Source organism: Megalops cyprinoides, chromosome 25 (assembly GCF_013368585.1).
Source record: "Megalops cyprinoides isolate fMegCyp1 chromosome 25, fMegCyp1.pri, whole genome shotgun sequence".
NCBI classification, from domain to species: domain Eukaryota; kingdom Metazoa; phylum Chordata; class Actinopteri; order Elopiformes; family Megalopidae; genus Megalops; species Megalops cyprinoides.
The window spans coordinates 20135660-20156614 of NC_050607.1; positions in this window are offsets into that span (position 1 = coordinate 20135660).

Sequence of the window (20955 nt, forward strand, 5' to 3'; positions counted from 1 at the left end):
AGTAACGATTAAGCAAAACTTAATTAATGGGGCGGCAGTGTAGCATAGTGGTTAAGGAGCAGGACTCGTAGCCGAAAGGTTGCCGGTTCGATCCCCGCTGGGACACTGTTGCTGTACCCTTGGGCAAGGTACTTAACCCTCAATTGCCTCAGTAAATATCCAGCTGTATAAATGGATGACATTGTAAAGAACTGTAACCTATGTAAGTCGCTTTGGATAAAAGCGTCTGCTAAATGAATAAATGTAAATGTAAAACGAGCAGTGAGGATTGAGCAAAACCTCTAAAACCCTAAAACATTAGCCACTAAAATGTAGGCTATTATGAAACATCTGTAACCTGTAACACCTGTAGCCTGTTTGAAAAAAAGGCTAGGCCTACATGGCATCAAATGTAGCCTATAGGCTACCAGGTAACATTTTATTTTCTCCTTTTTTCAAAGCAGCAAAGTCCTCTGCTGCCGACTTGAAATCAAACGTGTCCAATGTGTCTTTGCAGCTTGCAATGCTGCGTGCTGTGAATAGGCTAAGGCAACTGATAAATTGCTTCAGAGCTGAATAGTAGTGGGTCTAGTAGCAAGTATCGCGCAATAAAAGAGCACACCATTTTGGGGAAAAAAAGTACTGTAGGCTGTTAATAGGCTGTTTCGCTGTCAAAACACAAATGTCCTGTTTACGGATAGCCTTCGTTACAGCTACGTTTTGTATTAGTATTATTACCAGACATTTTGACCGGCAAGTTTTTAATTCATTGATTTTTTATAAATTTTACGGAACGGAAACCCTGATCTGTACATATGAGGACTGTAGCCCATTTTTACAATAATGCTATCACAGCAATGTTTTGGTTTCTGTTAGATGCCCCTGAATGTATGGCAAATTGAAAACAATCCAGTACAAAATTTAAGCTGTTAGCTCCCAGGGGAGTCTATTTAGTCCTGACACTTTTTGTTCCTGCATTGAAACAAGGGTCTGTATTAGCTCCTCCAAAGTCATTAGTGATTGAGGATATTACTTGAGTTTAAGAGCTGGGGAATTGCACTTTTTTCAAGGGACATTTCATTTCCTAGTAATATTTTCAAGCTGCTGGCACTGCTCTATGTATGAGGCTCTGTTGTATGATGCTATTATTTAGCTTATTTGGTCATTTCCAGATGGCATTTTGTTTGTTTCAGATGAAAAATTAGTGAGAATGTCTGATGATTCATCATGTGATAGTATTTAGTTTGGGTTAGTGGGGTGGACAGTGTGATCTGTGGCCTGGCAAAAAGTGGGCATGGAATAAGATTCATGTTATTATTATTTGCAGTGCTGGAAGACTAGATATGGCATGCAGGTAATTATCATTCAGATCACATGATCTTATCTAGTTGTTTTCACCTGAGCAGCACACTTGCAAAGAAAGGCCCTTACAAGCACAAGACCACAACTGCTAGCTAGCCTGTATCAAGGGGACAGGGACTGGGGGCAGGGTAATCACGTCAAACAGTTATTTGCACATAGCAAAAAGCTGGTTGCGTGTAGCAAACAGTAGCTTGCACGTAGCACACATTAATTCACATGTAAGATCTCCTATGAGCAAGCCCCTATAGCAGATGTCTTTGCCGTATACTGTAATTTTGAAACTGGGAATGAAAAATAAACATGCTTCCCTTTTACAGTTTCCATGCCATACTTTTGAACTCAACTTGATGCTTACAGGAAACCAATACACAGTAATGTTGACCTTAACAGTTTATGCCAAATGCACCGTACCAAAAAAAATATATTTGAGTATAAATACCATAGCTTATTGCCACCACACAAAATACCAAATCCAGAGTGTTTTCCCGGAAGCAATGTTGAGGTACAAGGATTTGTGACATTCTGTTCTCTTATAGAACTGTTATGGTATTTCCAATACTAATCATATGATGGTTATTGGGAACCAGTCATGCTTAAAAAAATCACTGCGCAAACCACAACCACAACAAATGCTTCAAACAAAGCAAGTGGATGACGTTTATGAGTGTGTTTCAATTCTGAGTGATAAATGTAGTCATTTTATTTCATTACAGTACTACTGAACCAGCATGTCTTCATCTTGCGTCTCTTTGTCTATTGTTAACATCTCACACAGCAAGAGCTTCTTTCTTGCGAAACAATGTGGAGAAAGGAGACAGACATTTTGACTCTGCTCAGATTTTACACTGCTAATAGTCATAATAGGGACTTATTAAAGCATTTATCTTTAATTGTAGGTGAATGTAATGCCACTAGGTAATTTTGGGGAACAAGCTGATTTGGCTGTATTCTGTTTAGATGGTGAAGAATAATGGTGATTATTTAGTGATCATTTATTGCAGCTGGTAAGCAGTATAATGGTTAGTCTGGTATAATTAGTATACACAGTGTATAATATGACTGTGTCTATGTAGTTTTAAGGTGATCACATAGTCAGGGTATCTGATCCACATTCCAATGTGATGCTGCTATTGAATGAATCACGAGCACATGTACTCTGTGTGCATGTGCTGCAGGCCTTCCAACGGAGAGGCCCCTGATTTCATGATAACTGAAAGTTCTGGGCCCACTCGTGATGATGTGCCTTGGATGATGTGACGGCATGTTGCTTGGTGGTACCATTCAGTTGTACCCCTTGACCGACTCTCTCCACTCTGCCTCCCCTGTCGAGGTCTGGGTCAGAGTGGAGCCGGGTCAGTGTGTTCTCATTATCAATCCAAGGGTGCCTTTTGAAGCATTGTTTTTCCAATTAAGCGCCAGTGTCCAGGCATGGCAAGGTCAAGCCAAACCTAAACATCCTACCAGGCTTGTATGAGTGCTTCTAACTACTTAGGTTGCTGCAAAGCTGCCCCTGACAGCAGAAGGCAGAAGGCAGACAGTAGAGAGCAGGCAGCAGAGAAGGGAACTGGACCAGGAGAGGTTGGGGGTGTAAGGTGTGAGACTGTACATGAAAGACTGTCTGAAACTCTGCTGAGCCAACCATTGCCTGTGAAGCCTTGCTGTATTGAAGATCGTCAATAAACATTTCCACCTCTCCTTCAACCATGGTCCAGACTGAAGTTCTTTGTGTAACAGTTTTATGTAACAGTTTTATTAGTTAGCTTGCAAGTAGATCAATTTCACCAAAATCCAACAATGGGCAACACATGATTTCTGCTAGGCTTGCACCTACATGTGATATTATTGTAAATTGCAATATGTGTGGGCCCATTTATTTTCAGCAGTATTGTATGACCCATCCACCTCTCACATTACCAAAGAACCCACTGAAGAGCCTTGTTTCCTTGTCCCCAATCTTCTTCACAGAACTCTAAACCTAATTATCCTGAATGAATCTAATTAACCTTTCAAAACTTTTCAAATATTTACACTCAACAGAAATTACCCACCCACCAAAATTTCATAGAAATAAATGTAAATGTATATACAGTGCCTTGAAGAAGTATTCAGCCCCAAACCCTTTTTCATGCAAATGATTTCTGCAACCTGAGATTATGACTAATTAGATTTTTTTTTAAATTTGTGAAAAACTCAACGCTGCAACAGTGCAGCCCAAAAAACAAATAAAATTACAAATCATTAAAGAATAAAAAAAAATCAAAAACTGAAATGTCAAAAATTAATAAAGGCCCTTTTTGTGAAACGTGGAGTCTGGAGATTGTTGACCCAAGGACATTGTTTTCACTTGCAGCCACTGACTTCTGTAGCTCGGCTAGAATGACAGTTGGCATGACAGTAGCCTTTCTGACAAGTGCCATTCTTAATCGGCGACTAAGTTTAGGGGGGCAGCCTTCCCTAGGCAGCATGGTTTTAGTTCCATATTTCTTCCACTTCTGCATGATGGACTGCAACTGAGCTCTGAGGTATGTTCAGTGCCTTTGAAATGTTTTTTTGTATCCTTCCCCAGATTTTTGCTTCTCCACAATTACACCCCTCACTTGTTTTGAATGCTCTTTTCTCTTCATTTTGGTTTGTTCAATGGAAAATCCAACCATACCGTTCGACCTTATAGAGATGGAAGGTATTTATGCTCATGAAAAATCAAAACAGGTGATCCATTAATTTCCTACACAGGTGAGATGATCAACAAATTGGATGAGTTTAGAAGACAAAATCTTGCACCTCAGCAAGTTTAGCCTTATAATCATAAAGGGTATGAATACTTTTTAAATCTCAGAGTTTTAGTTCTAAATTTTTGAAAGGTTTTGGAAGTTTTTTGATTGGTCATGATGGACAATATTGTGTAGACCAGCTGGAAAAAAATCATACATTACTTTAATACATTTTAAAATTGGAATTTAAGACAATAAATTATGAAAACAGTATTGGGGGCTGGATACCTTTTAAAGGCACTGTATATATAAAAATACAAAAATTGAAAATCATCACCATATGTTCTGACTCCTGTCCATCACATTACACAGTACCAAGCCTGTGTTCACAGCACTGCTTGGCTACAAGTGCCTGCTGTACCCAGAAAGAGCATTTGCATAGAGAAGACACTTTGCATCAGCAGTATATCTTTCAGTGCTCTGGGAGTGTTTGTAGTATTTAACCACTTAAATGGTTTAATGTGATAATTATTTCTATGTTGTTGTAATTTACAGAAACTACAGGACAGTACACTGTGACTTAGAAAACCAACCATTCTCCCAGGAGAGACAGTGACCCTGGGCTGTAAACTTATCCACTCTTTGCAGAGTTGTTACAGCAGCTCATTGGCACCATGGAATGTCTGGAATTGGCACCATGTCTAAACTGGTACCAGCATATCTCAGGAGACCTTTTATATGTAAATATACAGACGGGTGACAAATTAAAGGAAAAGCCTGAATAAATGAGTGGAGAAACATGACAAATGCAGGTGCTTTCACACAGGTGTACTGCATGGTACAATTAAACAATTAACATCCAATCATGCTCTGTGGCATGTATAAAAATGCTGAGCAGGACCAGTTGATCTCGATTTTGATGGCAAGAGGTAAAAGATCTCAATGACTTTGAAAGAGGGTTCATTGCTGGGGCACAAATGGCAGGAGCTTCAGTCACAAAGACTGCTCAACTGGCTAGTGTTTCAACAGGAACAGTCACTAAAGTGACATCCGCATTTATATCTATGGGAAAGACATCAGTAAATAGGGTCGGAAATTGTGGTCGCCAGCGCACATTCAACGACCATGATGCTTGTGCATTAGTGCAATATGTAAAGAAAAACAGAAGAGGAACTCTTCTCAGTTGACTGAGAATGTCAATGCAGCACGTGATCAGACTGTGTCAGCAAGAACAGTCCGTCAACAAACACGGAGAGGGACATTATAGTAGGGTTGCAGTGCATAAACCCCTAATTACAAAGATGAATGCGCATTTGAGAGTGGTGCAAAAACCCTAGGCACTGGTCTACAGAGATGTGGAAAAAAGTGATACGGTCAGATGAGTCATCCTTCACCATATTCTCGACAAGTGGGTGAGTGCATGTGTGGCATAAGCCAAGAGAACGGTACAGGCCTGAATGCTTGACCCCTACAGTGAGGGGGTCCAGTGGCTCTGTTATGCTGTGGGGGGCATTTTGCTGGCATGGTTTGGGTCCACTTGTCCCCTTAGAGGGAAGGGTCACAGAAAATCAATACAAAGTTGTTTTGAGTGATCACCTTTATCCAATGACGAAACAATTCTATCCTAATGGGACTGGTCTCTTCCAGGATGACAATGCCCCCATCCATAGGGCACGAGGGGTCACTGAATGGGTTGATGAGTGTGAAAACGATGTGAATCATATGCTATGGCCTTCGCAGTCACCAGATCTCAACCCAATTGAACACCTATGGGAGATTTTGGACCGACGTGTTAGACAGCGCTCTCCACCACCATCATCAAAACACCAAAAGACGGAATATCTTTTGCAAGAATGGTCTTCAGTAGAGTTCCAGAGACCAAAGTAGCTATCGAGAAGTATTACAAGAGGTCAGTAAGATACTGATATTAAGTGCAGAAGTAGAGTAGAGTGCTTTTTTATAGAGAATAGGAATATATAGAGAGGAAGGTAGAGCTGCATGTGTGTGTATGCAGAAGCTCCTAATCATGGATAGCTCAAGGAACTCCAGACTGAGTCACAGTCAGAGTTACCACAGTGGCCTAGTGTTCCCACAGAGTGTTAAAGACCCATACAAAATCTCCCTCAGTCAGACCTACTGCAGGTGCTGAGGGGGAAGCCAATGACACCAGACACTGTCCGTGGAGAGGACTAATTTAAAACAGTGGCATAATTATGTAATAAAGACACTTGGTTTTATATTTTGCTAAAACACGGAAATTGTAGATTTCTACCATAATCAGAGACTTATCACCAGCCTTTTAAACCGAGTTTTGGAGTTTTAAAGATTTAACATATTCTTTTATAGTTTTGCAAAAAAAGGGTTGTGCTGAATGTTGTATATAGTGATGACAGACTGAGGTGATTCAATATTTCCGGAAAGAGGCATAGGAGAGGAGGCAGCTGCCAGCAGTTAGCCCTCCAGCGGGAGTTTGCTTCCAGCAGGACAGAGATAAAAGCAGAGATCCTCTCCCACAGGCATCTGTGAGGGAAAAATTGTGCCACCTAATGAAGCAGTACAAGACAGAGACATGAGTAGAGATCACGTCCCAGAGACAGCAGCAGTGACCCGCACAGTGGAGCTTCTCCTCTCTCAGTGTCTGTCCTGCAGTGCAGTGCACTATGAAGGGGCCAGAGAAATAGCTGATGATAAAGTGAGCAGAAATAGAAACTGGCGTGAAAACAGAAGATCATAGTGAAAGTGTTCCTGTCCCTGAACCACTGGAGTCCTCAGCTCAGATCTCTTCCAACTGCATGTGATTCCACATGTTTTGTTATCTGTTATTATTATGCATGTGACACAATATAAACTGCTGTCCTTTCTCAAACCCTTTATGTCACATTATAGTTTCATCTGATTTTAAAAATGCCTGTCCATGCAGGGTAACATTTCTAAACATATAAAATTTGGCACACATATACTGTGCCATACCAATTGGATTGCTTGTGCTTAGTTAGTGGATGTGATCCAAGCTGCAGACAAAATAACATTCCCTTAATAAATACATGTGGAAACACTAACATTCCAGACTAGTGTTTGACATAATGTGGAAATGAACATTCTGTCATGTTGAGCATTCTATTGCAGATCAAAACATATTTACATCTGCCAAAACAGGGCAAGCATCACACACACACACACACACAAATACACTTACTGCTTGCACAAATACGCATGCATACACACTTGAAAATTATGTTGCAAAAAAATATATTCCTCTGCTGGCCAGTTTCAGAAATCACATATATGTAGATGTAAATTTGCTTATTGTAGGAGAAATTTTCGTCTTGTCCCCCTCTTCTACTTCACCTATAAAATCAATGCCAGTTAATAAATCACAATGGGTTCACAAATTAGGCAGACAGAACTCAACACTACAATAATAAGCAGAGGCCAAAAACCTTCATTGCAGATCTGCAGGAGACAGTCTCATAGACGCACACGTGGCAGCATCAGGGAGAGTATCTCAAAAAACATAAGGCGCTAAGCAGTCTTTTCTATAGTGTAACTGATTTTTCTTTGCTGCGTTGTGTTTAATTAAAAACGATGACACGCCAGTTTTTTGTACCACAGTCACTTTATTCTCGCTCCTGGTAGAAAAAAATGAAGAAACATGCATTTAGCCACGCACAGCCGATCTCGTCATGCACCGTTGTGTAACAGCAATGTGCATTCTCGCGACTGGGACCGTTCTAACAATTAGAAATACAAAAGTTACAGAAACGCAATTAAACAGTGTACCTGGTAGAAAAAAAAATGAAGAAATGTGATCAGGCATGCATGCACCACATGGGGGGATTGCTGCAGCTGTGGGAATTTTTTTTTTTAATTATCCTGATATAAACATTGCCACAACTTTCAAAATGAGTCTACTAATAACAAGGAGGAGAGGTACATTTTTGGATAACATTGTCCATTTAGACATCAGGTTTCTGCTGTTTTCTACTCTAATATGAACATTTTGTGAATTGTGTTTCTTTTTTGATCCAAAGTGCCTATTTTCATGAATGAAATTAAGAGGTGATACTGTTATAAGAGGAAGCCAGAGAAGGGACGTCTGCTCATTCAGTATAATGCACTTCATTATGAATTGTAATTAATCAGACTGGCTGCTTTACTGTAAGGATACAGTGCAGTGCAGTAGGGAAGGAACTGCAGTAACATATTCATATTCCCTGTGAGATACTGACGTTAATCCCCTGAGCAGAGTGCTTATTCCTCTCTGTCAGTCTCTAACACTGCACTGTCATTACGAGTGATAGTGTTAATGTGTGAGTTTATACAACAAAGCCTTCCACTAAGAGAATCTTCCATATCCCTGACATACATTCAAAGGAAAAACTTTGCTCTGTACGAGGCTGCCATCATGTGGACATTAAGGGGAATGCAACCAGTTCCTCATTTTAACTGCAGTGATATGGTATAGTCCTTTAAATCCATGTAACTTCAATCATACAATTTACCAGTACTGAGGAGTGTTATTGTAATTTAACATGTAGTATTTATTGTATTATTTTGTGTGATTGTTTAGATCATTTTCATTTGCATATTTACATCTTTGCTAAGTAAAAGAACATTTATTTCATGAGCTCATGGCTAGCTACCTAAGTCAACACTGCCATTTTATGTTCTTTAAGGAGGATACGTGAAACTGAGTTGTCAAGTCTTCTACATTTTATAAGGAATAAGGTATAAGGAAATGCGTTATATATTTACAACTATGTCTGCAACAGTTATATAACCGTCAAGGTATTCTACTGGAGCATTTAAACTCAATTTCTGTTTCTGTTTTAATTAGCCCCTGAATCTTCCAATCTGTAATTTTAAAAATTTGTTTTGTTTTCCATCCACTTCACAAAGAGATGAGGACCGTCCCTTATCCTGCGGTACATTACTCTAGGTGACTTCTTTGTCTTTGCATTGACAGCACTGCACGGACAGTCCTTCCTGGACTCTCTGTATGTTCCACAAGCACCTAACAAGTCCTTGAAAAGCTTTGGGGTTGTATAGAAATTGTCCATGTACACATGGTAACCAGACCCCAAATACCTTCTGTCAATCAGTGACATGACATAAGTCATAAGAGAGTCCCTGGCCTGTGGGGAAGTTTCCAGTGTATACAGAAAAGTCCACAGTGTACCCACTGCTGTCATGCCAGTATGTCCTTTGGAAGGTACCTGTCAGTCCTTCCATGTCCTGCTTGTGTCATTTTTTGTCTTCCAGTCTGTCAGTGTGGGTGTGTCATGTTTTGTTGTTCTTGTGTGCATGTGCTTTTGTTTTTGTTTTCAGCCATTGCCCCACCTCCTGTCCCACCAATCTGCCCTGCTGCCACACCCACCACCTGAAGCCCATCCTGCACACCTGTTCCCTGTTGTCTCATCATCAGTCTGTGCATTTATACCCCTCTATCTGCTCTGTTTCTCTGCCAGTTCGTCACAGTGTTTCAGTCTGTTTTGTTTTCCCGCCTGTTTGTTGTTTGCTTGCTCTGGGTTTTTTTTTTTTGACTCTCTGCCTGTTTCGTTGGATTTTGACCCTTGCCTAGTGTTTTGGATTTTCTGCTCATGGATTCTCTGGTTTTGACTCGGACTGTTCTGTTACTATGATTTTGGACATCCTTCAATAAACGCCTGGTTTGTCATCCCAGTCTGTGCCTGGGTCCTTCTACCAGAAAGTCTGACAGCACCATACGTTCATCCACAGCAAGACTCCTACGGGGATGACAGAATGCCTGTAAGGCATTCTGAATTGTGTACATGAGGGGTTTGACCCGGAACAGTCTGTCATGCGCTGAGATTCTCCTCTTGGCATCATTCACTCTGTCCTCATGGCCATGTAGAATATCAGTCCAATGTACCTGTAAAGTTCAGCAACTCCAACATCCATCCATCTATACTTTGCACCTCTGGCTATGTTCCTGGCAGCTTGCTTGTTGGGTTCCTTGCAGAGGGTTTCCACAGTATCCTCTGAAAAGAACAACTTGAAGAGGTCCAGAGGATTGTGGCTGTCCCCTGTGCTCAGCTACACACTAGGCCCCCTTGCAGGAACACCCCTTGCAGATGAAAGGATTCCAAGTTGTATTGGAAGTCTGAGGTATACAGGGTGAAGAGGAAAGGTGAGAGTACAGTTCCCTGCAGTGCTCCTGTGCTGCTAACCATCTGCTCAGACATGCATCCCCTCAGCTGCACAAACTGTGGTCTGCCCGTCAGGTAGTCAATAATCCAGGAGGTTGTGGAGGCATCTACCTGCATCTTTTGGAGCTTCTCACGCAGCAGTGTAGGCTGGATCGTGTTAAAGGCACTGGAGAAATCAAAGAACATGATGCTCACACTGCTGCCTGCTTTGTCCAGGTGAGAGTGGGCTTGCTGAAGCAGGCAGGTGGAAGATGGCATCTTCAACTCTAACCTCAGGGCGGTAGGCAAACTGCAATGGGGGTGCTCACCTCAGGTCTGAGATGGGCCAATGTCAGTCTCTCCAGGATTTGTGCTATGTTAGGGCAACCAGTCTATAGTCATTGAGGGCAGATGGAGAAGACTTCTTAGGTACCGGAACAGGGCAGAATGTCTTCCACAGCACTGGAACCTTCTCCTGGCTCAGGCTAAGGTTAAAGAGGTGCTGTAGAATCCCACATAGCTGGTCTGCGAAGGCCTTCAGGACCCTGGGGCTGATACCACCCGGACCTGCAGCCTTGTTCTGGCGCAGTCTCTCCAGCTGCTCTCTTTACCTGACTGCTGGAAACAGACAGGTGGGTGGGGGAGGTAGAGGGGGGCTCAGTGTTTCTTGACATGGGGGGAGGTGTTGATAGGGCTGTGTTGAAGTCCATGGTGGGGTTGGGGGGTGAGGAGAGGCACAGTGCGAGTCCGTGGTCTTGATCATCGGGGAGGTGTGAGAGGGAAGCAGGGTGTGGGGTCTGTGTGGCTGGGGGCAGGGGAGGAGGCAGCTGAGGACCCTGTGCTGAACCTGTTGAAGAACATGTTCAACTCTCTTGGCTCTGTCCAGGCTTCCCTCAGCCTGATCCCTCTTCACCTTGAAGACTGTAATCTTCTTGATTCCTGACCACACATCCCGCACATTGTTTTGCTGGTGTTTGCTCTCTAGCTTTTGCCTGTATGCCTCCTTGCTCTCCCTCAGCCTCACTTTCAGCCTCACTCCCTCTGCACGCTCCTCAGTAACTCCCTGTCCCCATCCCTGAAGGCTCTCTTCTTCTTATTCAGCAGCTCCTTTAGGTCGCTGGTGATCCAGGGCTTATTATTGGGGAAGCATCGCACTGTCCTGGTGGGGATGGTGTTATCCACACAGAAGTTGATGTACTCTGTTATACAGTCAGTGATGGAGTTAATGTCATCTCCGTGGGGCTCACAGAGTACATCCCAGTCTGTGGCCTCAAAACACCCCTGAAGAGTCTCATTTGCTTCCTGTGACCACCACTTCCTCACAGTCCTTGTGGTCACAGGTTGCTGCTGAATAACAGGTGTGAAAAGGTAGGGGTAGGGGTGAAAAGTACCAGATTGTGATCTGACCCGCCAAGGGGCCGGGGTGGGTTGGGGGGGGGGGGGGATGGGGGGTGGCCGCGGAGCTGTGTGCATCCCTCACGTTTGCATACAGTTAATCGGCAGATAATATGGATGAAAACTCACGGCTGACAGTTCGATGTCCAGGTTAGAGAAAGACTCCTTCCAAGTAACATGTCCAGGATTACACCATCTATTGTTCACAAACACTGCAATCCCCCCTCCTTTCTTTTTACCGCTCTGTCTACAATCTCTGTCAGCCCGTGCCATCTGAAAGCCGGGGAGGGTGGCATTAGAGTCCGGAATATGTTCCTGCAGCCATGTCTCGGTGAAACACATAATACTGCATTCCCGATATTCCCACTGTATCCTCCTCAGCGCCCAGAGCTTGTCCATCTTATTCACCAGGTACCTCACATTCTCCAAGACAATCGAGGGAAGAAATGGTTTATATTTCCTCCTCCTTGCTCTCCGTTTGGTACCGGCCCTGCATCTTCGACTTCTTCTCTTCAGCTCGTCGGGGATTTGGGGTCCTGCTCCGGGCAGTAATGTAGGTTTGGAAAGTGCAATCCGAAAATAGTCGTGGCTAAAAATCTGTGCGGGCGGGTCTAATGTTGACATCTGCCAATAGTGATGATTACGGACCAATTGAATTTGCATTTTTACCTGGCCTGATGCTACCTAAGGTATCCCGGTGACTAATATTGCGCAATTACTGTAATAAGTGGAAAATGGAGAAATAGAGTGAATGAAGAAAGAGAACTAGAGCGCAAAAAGGTACTGAGGGGGAGGAATGTAACATGAAGTTTGCTGCATCGCTCCGATACAGCTGAGAAGGGCTGAAAACAACACCTATTTACAAGTAACCATGAATGGGAGCTGATGGCCAACAACCGCCGGCATATAGCTGATGTCTGAGGGCCTGTTGTGTGCTTGCTACAACAGCACATATATTAAAATTGGAATGATACAGAGGAGATTTTGCACCTCCAGTTTACCCATTTTCTCTATGCCTTGTTCCATTTATCTTAGTCCCTCCTTTCCGGTCTAGCGGGGCTCTCATTGGCTTTCGTTCTATGTGGAACAGGCCAATGGGAAAAAGCTGCAGCGTCTCATTGGCCTGTTCCATTTCAAGACCGCCCTCTGATTCGACAAGCACCACTTAGCCTGCCGCTCTTCATTCTGAACTTGAACTTTGCGGAGAACACCCAGCGGTAAGTCGAACTGCATAAACTTTAGCAACTTTTTCATGTTTGACACTATGTGCTATGGCGAAAAAATAGCATTACCTTCTACGAAAAAGCCCTTTTCTGCCTTAATATAGCTGACCTAGCGTGCTACCGCGCTAGCCTGACTACCGGTAATCGCCAGTTTAGAAGATCGATCGCGGCGGAAAAATGCCTTTAAAACACGATCGGAGTATTTGGTTTATGTGTCGGTACCTGCCTGCGAGATTACTTACACGAAAAGCCCTTTTTCACCTTAATACAGCGGACCTATAGCAGACCTAGCGTGCTACCGCGCTAGCCTGACTACTGGTAATCGCTAGTGTAGAAGATTGATCGCGGTGGTAAAATGCCTTTAAAACACGATCTGTGTATTTGGTTCATATGTTGGCACCTGGGAGATGATTGTATTACTACCATGTGCCATCTAAATTCAAAGTTTAAGTACGCTTTAGAAGCATTAGCACGGTTACCCGCTATTAGCTCATTCATTCCGATGCATTTAAATGCTAATTTCAATCAGTGCTCTAAAATCACCTGGCGACCTCTCAAAATGCATTTAAACCGCGATCAGACTGTTTGGTTAACCTTTTCAGACCCCTGAGATGTTGTTACAACAGTGTGGAATCGAAATAAAAGGCCTAAATATGTTTTAGATGTGTAAATGGGACCCCTGCTATGTTAAACACGTGTGTGAATGAACGGCCACGTGTGTAAACCACTGTCAAACTGTGCATTATTGTGCTATTGTAACAGCTCCACGGGGAGTGTAAAAGTTTCATGTGTATTAGCAGTGTGATCAGTGTAATTACTGTCTTTCATTGTGTGTGTATGTCTTCAAAATGCTTTCCATACAGTGTGCTTTAATTTCTTTTGTCTTCTTCTCCTTGTAGAAAATGGATTCTGCGCCACTTTTCCGCTTTGAGCCCTTGTCCCAGGAGTTAACCCTTCAGCCCTCTGCCGCAGCACAGGCGGTGGCCCTTGAATACCGCCGGGGGGGGGGGGGGGGGGGGGGGCTGCCTGGCAGATAAAGAGGGCTGACAGGGTTCGCGCGGAGGCGAGGGCTAGGGTGGCAGAGAAGGGCGGTGACCCAAAAGACCTCCAGGCGGTGCTGGCCAAGAGCGAGCTGCAGTTCAGTCAGTACCGGGGTCACACCTTCTGGTGGCTGCTGGAGAACGACGTGGGCTACGCGTCCTCCATCGGCGTGTCCCACGAGGGGGAGAGAGAGGGCGGGGACAGCATGCAGACGCCCCTCATGCAGAACAAGGACGCCCTTGCCTCCTACGCCAGGCTCTTCCCAGCGATGGCGGAAACCATTGCCAGGCGTAGGAATGCGCAAGGGTTCCCAGAGCGTGAGGGGCCTGGATGACAGCCTGGTGGGGATCGGAGTGCACGGCCACCGCACTTTGAAGTCCCTGTATGAGGCCAGGGATGCCGAGAGTCGATCGTAAGTATCGTGTGTGTGCGTTTGTGTGCGCGTGTGCGACGGAGAGATTAATTTTGTGTTTGCTCTGTTATCTTTACAGCTATGTGCAGTGGGTGAGGCAGCTGAAGGTGGGAGCAGGGTCCAAGATGCACGACCTGAAGAGGTATGTGCTGGCCCGGGATGAGGAGCAGAGGACGCCCAAAGCCCAGCCGGCACATATTCTCCCACGTCCGGGTAACTACAGTATCTACGCAAAAGTCTGTGCGATGAATATCAGCTTTTATAAATGCGTCGGCGCGTAATCGGTGCTTTGTTGTTCCCTGTACGAGCAGGCGCTGCATCCACGGACCCTGCTGCTCCTTCAGACGCTGAGCTGCTGGCCGCTGCCATTGAGGTCGACTCTCCCCATAAGCACGCATTTTTACAAAAACCCAATCATGCCGTGCACACGTGTATAACACACGTGTAATGTATGTGTAACGATCGGAATGGCGATTGTGTTAATGTGTGTTTATGTGCGTGTGTCTGTTTTACATTCAGTTCAGCACACTAAAGGCCCATTTATACCCTCCAGATCCGGATGAAATTTGTCTTTCCCTTCCAGACGTTGCTCCCGGAGCTGGTGTTCATACCCTCTGTCCGTTTTCAGCGTTTTGTCAGTGTGTCCTCTAGGGGGCAGTGTTGAGTCGTAAATTACAGAGCCGTTGTCATGGCAGCCGTTGCCTTGTCAACGCTTCTGTCAGCTGCATCAGAGAGTTTCAAGGAAGATAACTTAAGTATCTTTGGCTGCATACAGTGGTCAGCTGCTTACCGGCAACAGTAATGGCTTCAGTAGAGGAGGTTATCATACTGACAGTATTGAGAAATAGGAGAAAACGAAAGAATCAGAGGTCTGCGAGGCGGTGGCATGTAAGGCCACTGAATGAAGACCGATTTGTGAACGGTGAATTTTTCTCACTCGTGTTGCCGATGCGGGAACTGGATGAAGAAAGGCATTTCTCCTATTTCCGTATGTCCGCCGCAACTTTTGACTATTTGCTTCGCCAGTTAACACCAGAAATCACCCATGTAGGGTCACATAGAGCTCCCGTTTGTGAGGCAGAGCGCCTCTCCCTCACTCTCCGATTTCTGGCTGCTGGGATTAGTCAACAAGCCCTGGCGGCAAGTTACAAATTGGGCACCGCGACGGTGTCCAACATCATCAAGGAGGTGTGCCGGGCTCTCTGGGTAGTTTTGCAGGACCACGTCAGATTCCCACATGGAGAGCGATGGGAAGCCATCCGTGGAGATTTCTGGAGGTTATGGGATTACCCCAACTGCATTGTAGCCCTGGACGGGAAACATGTCCGCGTGAAAGCCCCGGCAAACAGCGGCAGTAGTTTATTTAATTACAAGGGCTTTTTTAGTTTTATTTTGATGGCTGCCTGTGATGCACATCGCTTCACTTTCATTGACATCGGAGCCTTCGGCAAGGAGAGTGATGCTGGGGTTTTCGCAAGAACAAAGTTTGGAGAGCAGCTAATCCAGGGACGTCTCCCTCTGCCTCCACATGCTCCTCTGCCTGGAACAGATGTTCTCACACCTCCGGTTTTTGTGGCCGATGAAGCGTTTCCACAAAAGATAAATCTAATGGGCCCATTCCCTGGTGAGTGGAGTAGCCTTTCTAATAAATCTTTAATTCATTTTTGACATTAAGATTTAATTATAATGGAGCCTTATTGCCTTTTACCCAAAGGCTCTGACTAGCTACATTGTTGCAACATGTGTTTATCCTCTGTAAATATAATTTCTAATAGCCTAATTATATTCTGTTAATAGGATCTCAGCAACTGTCTCTGGAGGAAAAGGTTTACAATTTTCGGCACTCGAGAGCCAGGAGAGTCATCGAAAACGCCTTTGGCATTCTTGCTGCCCGGTGGTGGATCCTCGGAAGGGCGATGGAGTGCTCAATTGAAACAGCAGAGGATGTCACAAAGGTATGTGTGGCTCTGCACAATTTCCTGTCCAAAGGAGACCAATCCCTCCCTGAACAACAGCGGTACATACCACCCGGAATGGTCGACACGGAAGGTGCTCCTGGAGAATGGAGACAGGTGATTCAGGGAGACACCAACCTCCTCCCCACCCGCCGCATCACAGCTGCAAGAGCCACGCAGGATGGCATGGTTGTTAGGGAGATTTTTAAGGAATATTTCCAAACAGACCAAGGAAGAATTGAGTGGCAGGACAGGCATGTCAGACGTGGCACACTTTTAAACTAGGTCCCTTTTTATTGTTAGTTTTTTACCTTGTTGTATATGTTTTATATGTGTATTGTGGCGGAAATCCCCCATGGATTTCTTAGATGCAATTTACTGTATTCTAGTGCATTTTGGAGTAACCTGTTTGACATGGAAAATGCAAAAGCATCAATTAAATAAGTTTTCAAATAAATACCGGCAGTCGGAAAATGGCAATTACAAAGTGATAATTTATTTTCCTAAAACAGTACAGTTAAGCTCCATAGGCACTGGGAACAGTGAACAGTGCAAGGGCAAATATAACTAAAATATAATACAATGGTCAAATTCTTGAAAGAAGAGCACACACGCACACACCTAAATTGATAACTGAAAAGCATATGAACAAATACATAGTGTATACACTACATGCCAAAAGTTTGGACACACCTCATTCAATGTGTTCTGTGTTCTCATGACTATTTACAGTATACTCTACTCTCACTCAAGGCATCAAAACTGAATGAGCACTCACCCACTACTCAGGCTTGCGCGCCCAGCGCGTATCCCAAGCCTCAGTAGCAGGGATGATACAAAATTCACACACACAGTTAAATCCACAAGAACCTATTGCTTCATAACTCTTTGGTAAAAAAAAAACAGTAAAACAGTGAAACAGTAAAAACAGTAATAAAAACACTTTACATCTTACTGATAATTTACTGATAATTAAACATCAGCTGCTGGATCTCTTTCATCAGCTTCTTTGCTTCAGCTTGAGGAAGCTCTTGAAGCACGGTGTTTAGATAGGCTGTAAAGGTGCTGAAGACATTTTTATTTTGTTGCTCCTGTTTTCGTAACTCCTCCAGCCTTGCCAGCAATGCAGCATCCACCTCGTCCATAGAATTTTTCCTCCTCTTTTTTGAAGATCCAGGGTGGGGACTCTGAGAGGGGGTACTTTCCACATGTGCTGATGTGGACACAGGCCCTGCAGGCGGGGAAACACCCTCATTGTCGTCGTCGTCCTCCTCCCTCTCTTCCTCTCCCTCCAGCTCCTCTCCCCCCGCTTGATCTTGAGTCTGTAAAGATACAAAATTGTTATTATTATTATTATTATTATTAGGCTAATAATACAGATAATATAACCAATACTGATTCATATGTGACATGAATAACCAAAGTGAGTGACTATGGCACCTACAACGAACTCATTAACACTGATGGTTTTACAAAGCACAAATAAATGATCAAATAATTAAATACTAATAAATATAAAATAAACATAAATATAATACACTTACATCATAATTGGATGCAGTATTTCGGTGCCTCATATGCACCTTCAGCCAGGCTAGACGCTGGAGGACAGGATGTTCGGGTCCTCCAGCGGCATCCCCACTCCTCTTTGCCGCTGCCTTGTTGTGCGCCCGAACGTAACGGTCACGGGCAAGGGTCCATTTGTTAACAACTGTTTTGACCGGGAGTCCTACAACTGCCGCTATTTCCTCCCAGCTGTTTTTACAACGCTGTTTGTCACGGTGACCCGGTACGGTGGAGTCGTACAGATGTACATAGCCCCTCACCAACTCGCAAATCCTCTCCTCCAAATTAGCCGCCATTTTTAAATGTCCAGTGTTGACAGTTCACGTAGACCAAAGAAGGATGTGACGTAGACCCCACTCTTCTTCGTGGACTTTCGAAATTGTACACTTCTGACTCTCTACTGCCCCCACACATTTATGTGGTATTGCTCCGTTTCGCCCGGAGCTCACCGGATTGCTAAGCTCTTGACCAACGGACAAACTGATGGGTGAAACGACTTCCCGAACCGGATGAAAACGTCCGTTTCCGTTATTACCGGAGGGTATAAATGGGCCTTAACGGTCTGATCCCGCTGTGTGTTTCAGCTGCTACCATGTGCCTGGAGGCTGACGCTACCCGAGGAGCAGCACGAGTGGATGGGCCGGGCACTGTTCAGGAGGACAGCCAGCGGGCAGGTTGTCCTCACCTCTGAACTCCGCCTGTGGTGGTATCCGCCAGGCGCCCGGCCCCTCTACACGCAGCCACCCGCCGCAGCCCACCCCTTCTTCCAGCGCCCCTTCTGCCTCTGGCTGCCCTACAGGATGTGGGCATACCACTTCCGCTGCCCTGCCTGTGGGGGCAAGCTCGTGGGCGCTGGACTCTACAAAACCGTCCGGAGGGTCTTGGACAGGAGCGGCTGGTACTTCATGGGTACTGAGTACCTTGAATGCGGCTCCTGTCACAAGAAGCTGGCGGGCTGGTCGCGGGACATCTTGGAACAGCTGGACATCGCCCTTCGCGAGCAATTCCCAGCTGTTCTCACGTACAAGTAAGTCACTTTAATACATTTCAACACAGCAACTGTGATTTCCCTCCCAGGTTGTCCTGCGACAGAGCGGTGATCAGGCTGCTAAAGGAGCACACTCTGGGCAACTGTGCGTCTCGCCTCCGTGCCTCTCTGGTGGAGCAGCACACCAGGGAGTGGATGGCGCAGTCGATGCTGTACCTTTCCGTGCTTCGCAAGCTTCGGGCACCGGGCGCGGCACTGCGGGAGGTGCCACCGGGACGGCCGCCTGGGTCACCAACGTCGGCCAAGGGGGACGGACTTGCCGACATGGCGGCTGGGCTGATGCGGCAGTACCGCGAAGCCGGGAAGGTCCCTCCCAAGGTTTTGTACGTGGACCGGGACTGATGTGTCACCGTGGGACAGGCCAAGACATCGCAGATGTTCCACGAGTGGCACGAGCTGGTGGTCAGACTCGACGTGTGGCACCTCATGTGTCGCTTCGCAAGAGGTGTCACCACTGACAGCCACCAGCTCTACGGCCCCTTCATGGCGAGGCTCTCCTTTGCCATCTTCGAGTGGGACGCAGAGGACGTCGCCCACCTGAGGGAGGCCAAGCAGTTTGAGGGGAGGAACGCCCACGTGAAGCTGTCTGGCAAGGAGCTCGCCCATCACTGTCGGCGCCGCACCCGTGGTGTGGCCGAGACGGAGTGGCTTCTCCGGGAGGTGCTGGACGCCTTCTGGGAGGTGACGGACAGCATGGGGGACGCATTGATCGACCGCGCCCGCATGGAAGAGATCTGGAGCACGCAGCGCCGGCACCTCGACTGCATCCAGGACCCCGCGGGAGTGGAGCTCTACTCCAAGACGGGGGAGCTCACCAAAGGCGGGGTGAAACTTCCCATCTACAGGTGCGCCAGAGGCTCCACTTTCCTCGAGTCGTTCCACCTGCACCTGTGCCGCTTTATTCCAGGCGAGTCTTTTTTCCACGTGCGTGCGTGCAGAAAAGCTTTCTGTATATATGTTTGTTTAGTTCTTCTCAAACTAACTGTGCGGCTCTGCTCTTTGTTTTAGGTACATCTGCGAGCGACGTACACTTTCAGGTGTACTTGCTGGAGGGCCTGGTGCAGGGGAACAAGAGCCGCGGCAGGGCGGCAGTCGAGGGAGGACAATGCTCGGCGCTGCGTTGCTACAGTGTCCAGCTACAGCACAGCTTCAACCAGCTGAGCCACGAATTCCTTGGGCTCACGCCGGTTGACACCTACACCCAGCCCAGGGAGTACACAGGTAAGTTACCTGAGCGACAGCACCTTGTTGCTGCTGCTTTGCGGCATCTGTGATTTAACACCCGTGTGTGTTTGTCTGCGTAGGGGAACTCATCGGGTGGAGTACCTGTAGTCCCAGACGGGCACTGTGCTGCAGCGGGATCTGGGTGATCCCGACACTCCGGATGGGACCGAAGAGGCCGAGGAGGACTGGGAAGATGGCGATGAGGGCTTTGAGGAGGAGGAGGTGGTGGAGGAGATCCATCTCCTAGAACACCACTTTGCTCTCCTCCAGGCAGCGGAGCCCAGCGGTGCGCCCGCCGCCGCCGTCATCGCAGAGGCCTTGATGTCCCAGTCGGGATCCACCCGCCCACCTCCATCCCGAGACGGCGGCACTGACCACGGGATGGAGGTGCAGCAGGCTGAGGTGGAGGAGGACGTGACAGCACGGTTTTCACATCTGTTGTGATGGTCAGCTGTGGGTTTGCTGTGTGGCTTCACGAGCTGTCTCTGTGTTGCGCTTTCTTGCAGGACGTAGTCGGGCCAGACGGTCACGGCGGCTACCATCACGTCGTGGCCCTGGCCCATGCCCTCGTGCAGCTGCACCACCACACCTTTGTCACCCAGAGACAAGCCAGAGGGATCGTTGCTCTCTGGCAGAAGATGTCAGACCGGGACAAGGCGGCGGTGACCTTCCCCCCACGCCACCAGGACCAGCTCGTCCAGGGCCGCTTCAAGACGAGCCACCGGCGCGCTCACACACCAGGAGCGGATAGCGTGAAGCGGTAAGCATTCACAGCAAGTACACTTCCATGCTTGGGTTCTTGTCCTGTCAGTCACCCACCCTCACTAACATACACACACTCTCTCTCTCTCTCTTCTCTGCAATGTCGTCCTGGGCCAGGGGGCGGGTGC